Source organism: Bactrocera neohumeralis, chromosome 2 (assembly GCF_024586455.1).
Source record: "Bactrocera neohumeralis isolate Rockhampton chromosome 2, APGP_CSIRO_Bneo_wtdbg2-racon-allhic-juicebox.fasta_v2, whole genome shotgun sequence".
Classification (NCBI taxonomy): Eukaryota; Metazoa; Arthropoda; class Insecta; order Diptera; family Tephritidae; genus Bactrocera; species Bactrocera neohumeralis.
In genome coordinates, this window is record NC_065919.1 from 31,205,453 (window position 1) to 31,216,229 (window position 10,777).

Below are 10,777 nucleotides of genomic sequence, written 5' to 3' on the forward strand. Positions count from 1 at the left end.
GTGTTACAATCTCATCGGTAGACTAACAATAAATATAGAGCAATGCAATTTCTTATATGTACATTACTACAGGACTTACATACATACTTATATATACATAGATTATAATGTTGAGCGCGAACTCTGCTGTTCTTTACATATTTGCCGCAGCGCCAAGAAAACCTTGTCGAAATTTCTATGGAAACTTGAACAATTGGCTTGAGGGGGTTGAATAAAACAAGCTAGAACATCCCCTTTCCCCAAACATACATACCTTATAGCGTTTTTCGCTTATACATACATAAATTTATATCTTACCTCCATTTTGGCTTTGTTTTTCTTTTCAAAGTGTGTCGAAAATCATTAGTAACTGAATTACGTGCAGGGATATATGGGCAAAGGCAATCAAAATAACAATAACAATGGTGAGAATTGGTTTAAGCTTGATATTTCAGTGCTACCTCCAGTACAGTATCAACGCGACCTAAGAGCTAACAGAAATTAGGGCGAATCATGCTCATGTCGGCGCGTGTTCACACTTTCTGCGAAAATATTCAAATTCCTATTTTCATCTCGCCATTGCTGGGTGGAGTATATGCTTTAATGTGCGCAATTATTAGATTACTTCAAGTTGAGCAAGTAATCCTGACAAAAATTTCTATCTAAGGGGCTATGGGAACGGTGCTACCTCCACGAAGATATTAATTTTGAATTCATATTTCGACTCCCTCTATCAGCTAAGCATTTCCTCTACTGTCACTTCCTCGTACTGTTTTCGGTTTTATTTATGAACTTTGGGGAGAGGGTGAATATTTTACATGGGTCTTCTTTGTTTGTGTATTTGGCACTAAGCTCTTTCTTAGCGGACGATCAATGTGGTATGTGAGTATCACGTTTCGCTTCATCTCAATTTACACACATTTGCGATGAATTTATACCATGAGCAAGGGATATTTAAATTTGCCACTAAGTTTGTTACACCCCTTAAAAAATTCAAATAATCAGCGTCTCTTTTGTAAAAGTCGCCGATATGGAACTACTATAACTTTTTTTTTGTGAAATGTATTCTAGCTTCGCTGCAACCGAAGTTAACGGTTTCTGTTTCCGACATATTTATTATATGTATATTAAAGTCGACCTAGTTGACTGAAATACAGGTATGTACAAGTGTGATAAGGTCGGCTGGAATCTCGAAATTCGCTATATCGAGTATATTGCGGTTAAGGGAAGGTCTGGACTGATTGTATTAACAATTGGCATTAATGATGTATTCCAACCCTGACTATTCAGGAACGCCTATGATTTGTAAATAATAGCCAAATTCATTCTATGTAATACAAGGGAGCTTGTGGACCGATTTTACAAATTTCAGCATGAAATTATAGTGCACCAAATATTATACGTTCACATAATTATCCTAAGATATCTTTCACATTGACCAATATATACGGTAGATATGTATAGTAAATTCAAAGTTTCAAATATAATAGTTATATGGAGGCTAGAGGTAACTTTCCCCGAATTTATATATTTTTGGCATTATGGCGCATTATTACCTGAAAAATATTTTTAAAAGTGTCATTATAATACCTCACAAACTAGTCAATATAATGGTATAAATCTACCCAGTGGCGTAGCTGCAACTTCGGGCGCCCGGGGCCAAGGATGTTCTGCCGCCCCCCTTTATCTACCTACCTACAAGTTTCATAAGGTGGTTCGAACAAAATTGAAATTTTACAAAATATCTTCGATATTAAGTATATAAAATTTAGGAACTAGAAGCCACGCAAATTCTGAAGTTCCAAAATTCTCACAATACGGTTTTTGAGGAAATTGATAGTAAATTTACAAGACAGCTTATAAAAAGCCATAGAAAAAACTCATTTTCGCCCTATATCTTATACACTTTTGACACAATTTGCAGTAATTATAAGATAAGTATGTGGGAGCTAGGAGTATTATTAACCATTTGACGACTATTGACAAAAGGACACACAGGAAAAGTTGCTCTCATAATTTCGAATATTAGTATTAGAATAGTATTAAGCACTAAATATGGTCTAAATTGGTAAAGTAGTACCGGCTGTGAACTTTAATGCTTCTGATAGTACCAAGGAATACCTGTACCAAGTATCATCAAGATATATCAATCTTACTCGGGACACTCGATTACTTTTCGCTATCACAAACAACCGTAAAAGGAATACTACTTTTATTATATGTACATGTTCGAGAGTATAAAGATTATCAAGATAATAATGATAATGTTGTGTACCATACCGGTACTAGATACTAGATATGTAACATACATAAGTTTCTAATAGCACTATCATGAAGAATATAGTGGTTTCTGTTTGTTGGATTTTGGACTTCCTGAAGTTAACCTGTCAGCAATCTTTTTTTCTTTTTTTGCATATAATAATTTGCTCATAAATTATATACAAATTGCAATATTCCACATATGGGCGATACATGTTTATGTGCGCATACAATTACAAGTACGTCACACTTCCTTTCAACATTTATCGCTTATGTATAGTATGTATATTACCACTTTGTTGACGCACATGTCGAGGGTTGATTTAATGAGACGTCGATCAGCTACCGTGTACTCAATTCACCCGATTAATACAGTGAAGTCGCTTTGGTACTCTACCGCCACTTGCATCGCCACTGGTGGGGTTATTTACCATGCCGCCGCACAGACATATGTACATACATACCTCCAACTAAATTTAATGATCTACAATTTTTTTTCGATGGCGTGTCCGCTTCACCTTCCCTCAACCATATAAAATTATGATGGGTTGTCGCCATATAATAGTGTGTATGTATATGTGATTATGTATCAACTTGACTACTAAAAGCGCCGACAAGCGTATCTCCATGCAAACGATCGTCCCAAAAATCTTCAACAAGGCCGCTTGGTCTTCCGCCGCTTCTGTCTCTTCTGTCACTTCAAGTGGAGGCCAATTGTGTAGGGTGACATCTTTTATTGCTATTGTCGTTGCCTTTGGCTTTTCGTTTAATGTCGCATTTTAGCTTTGTTTTGATAGTGTTGTTGTTATGCTGCTTGCGATGGCAAACCTACACAGTCTTACAATTGCATTCGCATGGTTCGGGAGGTACGCAGTAGGAGTTCTCTTATTGCTGCTCCATAGATGCACTGTTGGGGTCTCGTTTGATGTTCGTCGAATGCTTGTGTTGTTTTTATTGTTATTTTTGTTTAACGTATTATATATGTATGTTCAGAAGTGCGTATGTGTCTGCCTTTGTTAGTTTGTTGATATTTAATTGTGTCTTTTTCGACAAAATTGCTTCATTTAATGTTAATTTGCTTTGAACTCTATGCGTGTGAAGAAGGTTTTATGGAGAATTTCAATTCCATAAGTGGTAGTTAACATTTTCAAACAACTCATTTCAAATATGCTAGTTAAGTACTGTTATACCTACATATATATGTATACATATACATATACATTTGTATGTATGTGTTCCGAAGGTCTACGCACATAGATATTGTTTTATGTTTTTTTTTTCCCAAATTGTAGATCTCCAACAAACAGAAATCGAACATACACTTTACAAACTATATATCACAACCTTTTCGTGTCAAGTAGGCATCCAGAAATACGAACCGCAACTTAAAATGTAATAACTTCATTTTCAAAAGCTCTCGATTACGTACATATATTATTGATTATTATTTTTATTATTTTCGAGGGGGTATGTAGACTTTACTGTGTGACTGTATATTATTGCGACAAACTGGGACAAATTTTCATAATTAGAGGGCGAACTATTCTAAAGACTCTTCAGCTTTCTTTGCTTCCAGAAATATTATCAATGGGGAGCGCCACTTTTGATAATTTGTGGCTTTTTGATTCCCCGCGTCGATAACGATGACGTAAGTCTTAATGGTAGCAAAAGTACAGTGCAACCGGCCATGGCAGCCAACATCACTTTGGCTAACCGAACTGGAAATGGATCTGTAAAGAAGTCACTTAAAGTATGTGATTTGACTTCGTTACACTATTTTTTGAAAATTATTGTCAAGTGAATGTTCTTTGCGAATAAACAAAAACAACAACTAGTGGAAAATCAATATGGTTTTGTATGAAAAGGTGGTTTAATGTTCAATGAAATAAAAGTTCACAACAAAAGAATGACAGAACAAGTAGAGAAGGACTACGTTCGAGTATAACCGCAACTTGCAAGGATTAAGAATGTCAGAAGAATGTTATACACCGAAATCGGCCGAGTGTGTCCCAAGATATGCGAGGGCGGTGTTACGCCCATAGATTGTCGGTGGTATTTTATGTCTCTCGCAGTTTTAGTTATTAATTTATGGCGCTTTTTCATCCATGTTCACACTGTTGGTAGGAGTTCTTATAGTGGTTTAGAAGATATGTACAATAAACGTATAATAGGTTGGGGTCACACCCATTTTTCCAAATTTTTTAGCCTTCAGGTGCGCCTGGGGCTTATCCGTTACCTTAATTTCAATTCCATATCGTAATTTAGTGCTTAGTTATGGCACTTTATAGGTTTTCGTTTAATGACGTTTTGTTTGCGTGATAGTGGGCCGATTACGCCCATCTACAAACTCGTCCTCACTTGCCAAAAAACACTTGTACCAAGTTTCATCAAGATATATTTATTTTTACCCAAGTTATCGCTAGCACAGACAGACGGACAGACAAACAGTCACTCGGATTTCAACTCGTCTCGTCATCCTGATAATAAAATTGTATGTATGTATATAACCCAATATCTATCCCGATTAGTTTTAGGTGATACAAACTTCCGTTAGGTGAACAAAATTGAGTTTCATACACTTTAGCAACATGTTGTAGGAGTACAGAAAGGGATTATTCAGTTTGGCGCTTTAATTGAAAATGTGACATGTCACGAAGTCATGAAAAAACTTTGCAAACCTTGCTATAAAAAACGGGTTTTGAGTAAAAATACGCCATATTTCTGCGTTAAGATCAAAGTTTTTTTGCAACGATTGTTCGACATTTCGATACCGGTGCAAAAATCTAATGGCCACCCAAAAAAAATATATGTTTTTTCAGTTATTATCTGGCGTTAATGTCTCGGAACACCAGTAACGTAGGACTTATCCTGTGGATAATGGATAGACCAAAAGCCTTCTAATTAGAAAAGAGGTATAAGAGTATATTTGTAGGGATCGCAACCATCTACCCTATTTAAAGTAAATGAAAATGTAATTCATATCAATTTAAAGCAAAATCTATACAAGTTTGTATAATAGTCAGTTGTTGTATTTCGTCCCCGTAATAACTTTCAAAAATAACTTTTGAACTTGAGTACCGCTTTTACCACTTGAACACTTAAGTACTAGTAATTATATAAGATTTCAGTAGATTATGGATCTTAGTGTTTATTGATATTGGCCATATTTTCAAGTATTTATTAAGTAGCATGAGGGGTAAGTATATAAATTTTAGATCTTGATTTTGAGATTTCTAGAATTGGTTCATAATTTCAAAACTGATTCATTCATTTTTGATTTTATACATTTAACTAGCTGACCCGGCAGCCGTTGTCCTGCCTGAAATTATGTGTTTTGAAATGAAAAGAAAGTTGAATTTATATTGTGTTGAAAATCTTTTATTTTCGATTATTCCAAATATTTTCAATTTTAACGAAGCTTGATAAACAATATTTTTTGGTTTCTGTTTCGGTGCGTAAATCTACAGAGCAGATGGTTTTCCAACTCGTGAGCACGCCACGTATATCCGTCCTTGTTAAAAACATAGCATTGCCAAATTTATGCCACACACTTCTAGCGACTATCCTTGTGTCCTATTGATTCTCATCACAAATGCAATTTTCACTTGAAACGGAATGCGTTGGAACTGATATTGAAAATTGTAGAACTCTTTGAAAACTGAAAAGGTTTGAATTGAAATGGCAAATCGTTGGAGCTCAGAGGAATTCGTAGAGTCAAGCATTCTGCCCCATTCTATAAGATGCTACGTTACAATCAGTCGGGTTGCATTACACAGTTTCGGTGCTTGAAGATTGCGAAACATAATAACGACAGATCCAACTTTGAGACGCAAATAATGCGGTGTCATACCAAGCCTCTCCAAAGCACTTAGAAATTCCAAGACTTAGAAATTCAAGACGATCGATCGATTTGTATGAGCGCAAGTCTCCCAGAATTTGACTTTAAATCTTCCAGTTTAAGTCAACAACATCGGTATTTTTGGCTAACATTGCGCGTGCACTTAAGGAATCGTACTTACGATAATTTGGCCAATGTCCGAACATTCGTGATGAGTTCATCTTTCGTGAATTGATAAACGACAGATGGAATTGATATCGAACTACCGGAATTGATGCATTTCCAATTTTTAGACGCGGACTTGAAGGCTGATTTGTCTAAATGTTTATAGCGAAAAGTGTGCGTACTTCATTTTCATTCCAGTGATTAACATGTTCCAGAAATTGTAATTGCTGGCTTACTTCTCCAAAATTTGCACACCCAGTACCATTCACAGTACGCAATGACTCAAATAAAGTTGAACCGCGTACATTAATCAATAGCAACCTAAGGTAGAAACAATCGTCGTTTATAGGGTGGATTGTGTAAATTTGTCCTAATGCATTAGTTGATAACACACCTGGATGTTAATCTACTGGTTGGAATTGCTTTCTGCGCAACCATTTCTTTGACGATGCATTCCAGGTATAATATCAAGGTATTTCCGAATAGAGCAATGTTCTCGCAAACGGGTCACTGACGAAAGTTGAGAAAAAACTCGTCAAAGTTAATTTTGTTGCTGGCGGTGTTTCCACTGGCTGTACTGTATTCTTTGGGTTGAAATACACTCTGCAAATTAACTGCGAGATGCACAACAGTCGGAAAACGTTCATGAATTGCAAAAGTAAATATCCTACAAAGCGCTTTATTGCAGTTCACGTATCGACCGTATTGTTCAAGACCAATAACCGCCATGCTGCTTCCTTTGGTGACGAAATTACAAACGTATTTTATCGATTACACCAAACTGCAATACTCAACATTGATATGAGTTTTGAATGTGAATTACACAATAATGGCGAATATGATACGATCCATTTGTTGTCAACTTCAATATTCATTCTTCTAAATTGAATGCTGAATGTTCTGCCATTGTCGTCTGGTGAGCCACGCCTGTACAGTGGATATCAATCATTTCAAGTTTGAGTTTCCGAAAGAAAAGCACTTGGATAGTGTTTCGTGCATTTATTGTCAGACATGCAACCCGAAGTGGGATTGTGGTGTCCGCAAGGTCCATGAACCATATTGGTTTTCATCATTTGGTATAATACTGTATCTTTCTCTGCATTAGGAATTTCCGCAGAAATGAGTTCATCAGTTTGATCTGGTGTAACCACCATCCAAAGAAGAATGTGTGCGTGCGGATAACTTTTCTTTGCTACTCAACAGAATACATCCAGCATCTAACAGCACCATATATATGTACCATATTGTTGCTTCAAGATAAAGTCCATCAAACATCGCTGCTGTTGTTTGAAAAAGTCGTGCTGTGACATCGTGACGATCGCTTCCTGATTGACCGCGTTCCATAATTCCTGGGAGTAGTCGTTCATGTGTCTTGGGCTGCCATACGTTGATGGCAAACGGAACGCCTACCGATATTAGCGCGACCTCTTCGTGGCTTCGTAAGAAATTTCAATCTGTAATTGATCACTTTATGTGAAAAATAACGTTTTCACTGAATAATTTTTCTTTTGAATAGCCGGAATAAAAAAAGCATGCGACCGAAATTGAATGATTCAAATATTTGACAAATAAAAATATTGAAAAACAAAACAAACAAAAATTGAAAAAAAATGTGTATGGAAAAATGTTACTTTTTAGGAATTTTCCAATTTCCAATTTCCCTTAACATTTAGGAGGATGAAAAATAGATGTTGTCCGATTCTCCACCCTAGCCGATATGCACGCTAAGATTCACGAAAATCGGTCGAGCGGTTTCAGAGGAGTTCAATAACGTACACCGTCACACGAGAATTTTATATATTAGATTTTGTGTTTGTATGTACATGTACGTATGTACAATAATAAAAAGTGAGTTCTTTCGGTACAAAAATTTATGCTTTGAATGAACAATGGTGTGATTACTTTTTCCTCGAAATCCATTTCAAATGTTGTTATTTCATAATAATTTAACACCTAAATTAGCTCGACGTCAGTGTATGCTAATTGAATTGTTAATTGTCGCATTGTAAAGCCAGACTGGTTCTCTCCATTCGTTTTCAACTGAGTAATCGCAAAAGCTTTTCTAGCATTAATTTAGCATTAAATATATGTGTCTACGACTATATGAGTCTACATATATACAAATATAGAAGTGATAACGAACTTATATCTTTGTTTGATCTTAATGGCAGCAAACAAATACATATTTCATGGGGCTTTAACTTATAAACTTGTAGCTTATAAAATTGTTATTGGTCATAAAAGTGTTCACATACATTTGGAATTTAATTATATTGTTCCTATTCACTTTGATTACTTTATTCATTAAAATAATTATAATTATACATTTATTTTAAAAGCTGTGGAAATGCATTAAGATACAGATAACGTGTTTAAATCTGTAAAGACCTTAAAATAATGTGAAATCGTGAATTGAGAGCTTCTAATGTCTGATGGCTACCATGTTTTCTAAAATCCTCAATAAGTAATGAATCCTCAAATACAAAGTTTCGAGTTCCATTTTGTTCATCTTCGAATTTTATACGGTTCATTGAGTCGTAACTCTTTCATTATTTCTCAAACATGATTTCATGACTGACGCTTCACTTCATTATCCAGATTGGAGAAATCATAATCAAGGTTGAGGTTGTTGAGGCCAATGATGTCATTAACATCGGCGTGCACCAGGAGCTGTACACTCTTACAGAAGATTGTATCTTCTCTATTTAGCTCTGCAGCTCGTATTATTTTCTCTATACGTACATATATATGTATACGTGTAGCTCTTCCTGACTACTTTAATATAAAACCAGAAGAAATTTTCCGTGATTTTATTCTTATAACTTGTAAGAGTATAAAAAAAAATTAGCCATTCCTTACTATTTATAATTATATTTTTATAGTCATTGTAGTAAATGAAGTATGAAAAGAGTGTGATCTATGAAGAGGCAATTTCATGAAGTTAGCCTCATCGTCCTCAGCAAGTCACCGATGTGAAAATAATTTCTGTTCAAGTTTAGAAAGATTCAAGGAGATGAGAGCGGTTTCTCGCTGCTTGACGAAGTCAGCCAAAATCACAGTGAATTCAATGACGACATCATGCAGAGCTAAGGGTTGGTGCAAGAACAATGGATTAGTTTGTGTTAGAAATGTCTGCTGCCTATGGCTACGATTGTTTTTAGTATACATATGTATGTAGAAAGTTTCTTCTAACCATTTTACTTTTCAATGTTGTATTTGCAAATGGTGCTTTGGGTTGATAGTAGTACCTCTATTATCCCTTTTCTGACTTTGGTTTCCTTTGTGTTCGGTTCAGTTCGGTTGAGTAATAATCTATTCAAATGCATTACTTCGAAAGTAAAATTAATGCGAATTTGACACAAAGCCCGTCAGTTTACAGAAGTATCATTCAACAGAAAACACTAAAATAAAATTTAGTCAAGCAACCCAAAGTGATTTTCGACATTAAAAGTACCACATGTGTACATACATATGTAAATTAAAATAAATTTTAATATCAATATCAATAGTTTTTTGTCAATTTAAGTATTACACTGGTAGACACATACATATGTAATTTGTGACATGAAATTTCGTAGGTGTTTCTAATACAGTTTGTACCCTGAAGTCAAATCTGAAATAGAATACATAAAATTTCATTATATTGCATCATCTCATATTTTTAGGGACTTATCCGGTTTAGACCGGTTCTTCCTGCTTGTTTGAAGTAAACAACGAATTTTACGATCATTTGGCCGAACTTTTGGCATCCAAACTAAAAGGTTGGAACCTTCTCCAAAGTGATGTAAATATTACTTTTTACAGAAAAAGACAGAAAGACCTCACAAATTGCTTTCTTCAAGAAGGGGATCTAGTATACTGTTCAGAAGTTAACCTTTTGTTTAACGCACTAGGACAGAAACAGGATCCACGTGATTGACGTTTATTCATTGATTCCTCTAAACTTAGTTTAAAGGCGGTATTGGTTCATAACGGTAACAAATATCCATCTGTGCCTTTAGTTCATGCGGTTCATATGAAGGAATTATATGAGAGTTATTTTAAAGCACATCCGTTAACTTGAGTATAGTTGGGCAATATGTGGAGGCCTAATAGTAATAGCACTTCTTCTTGGAATGCAACTAGGATATACATACGAAACATTATTGCTTCCTTTGCGGACAGCCGTGCGAGAGACTGTCATTATGTACAGAAGCAGTGACCAATACGTCAGGCACTCACTCCGGGACAAAAAAACGTTACCAGTGAACCTCTAGTTGATTCCGAAAAGGTATTACTATCAGCTTTGCATATTAAATTGGGTTTAATAAAGAATTTTGTTAAAGTAATGAACAGAAATGGAAGAAGGTTCTTGTATCTGAAACAAAAATTTCTATGAGTCAGTGAAGCAAAAACAAAGAAGGGCATATTTGTGGGTCCGTCAATAAGAGAACTAATGAAAGATAAAACATTAAGCGCCTGGAGTGCCTTTAAAATCGTTGTTAAAAATTTTCTTGGAAATGTGAAAGCTGACAATTACAAAGATCTTGTGACTGA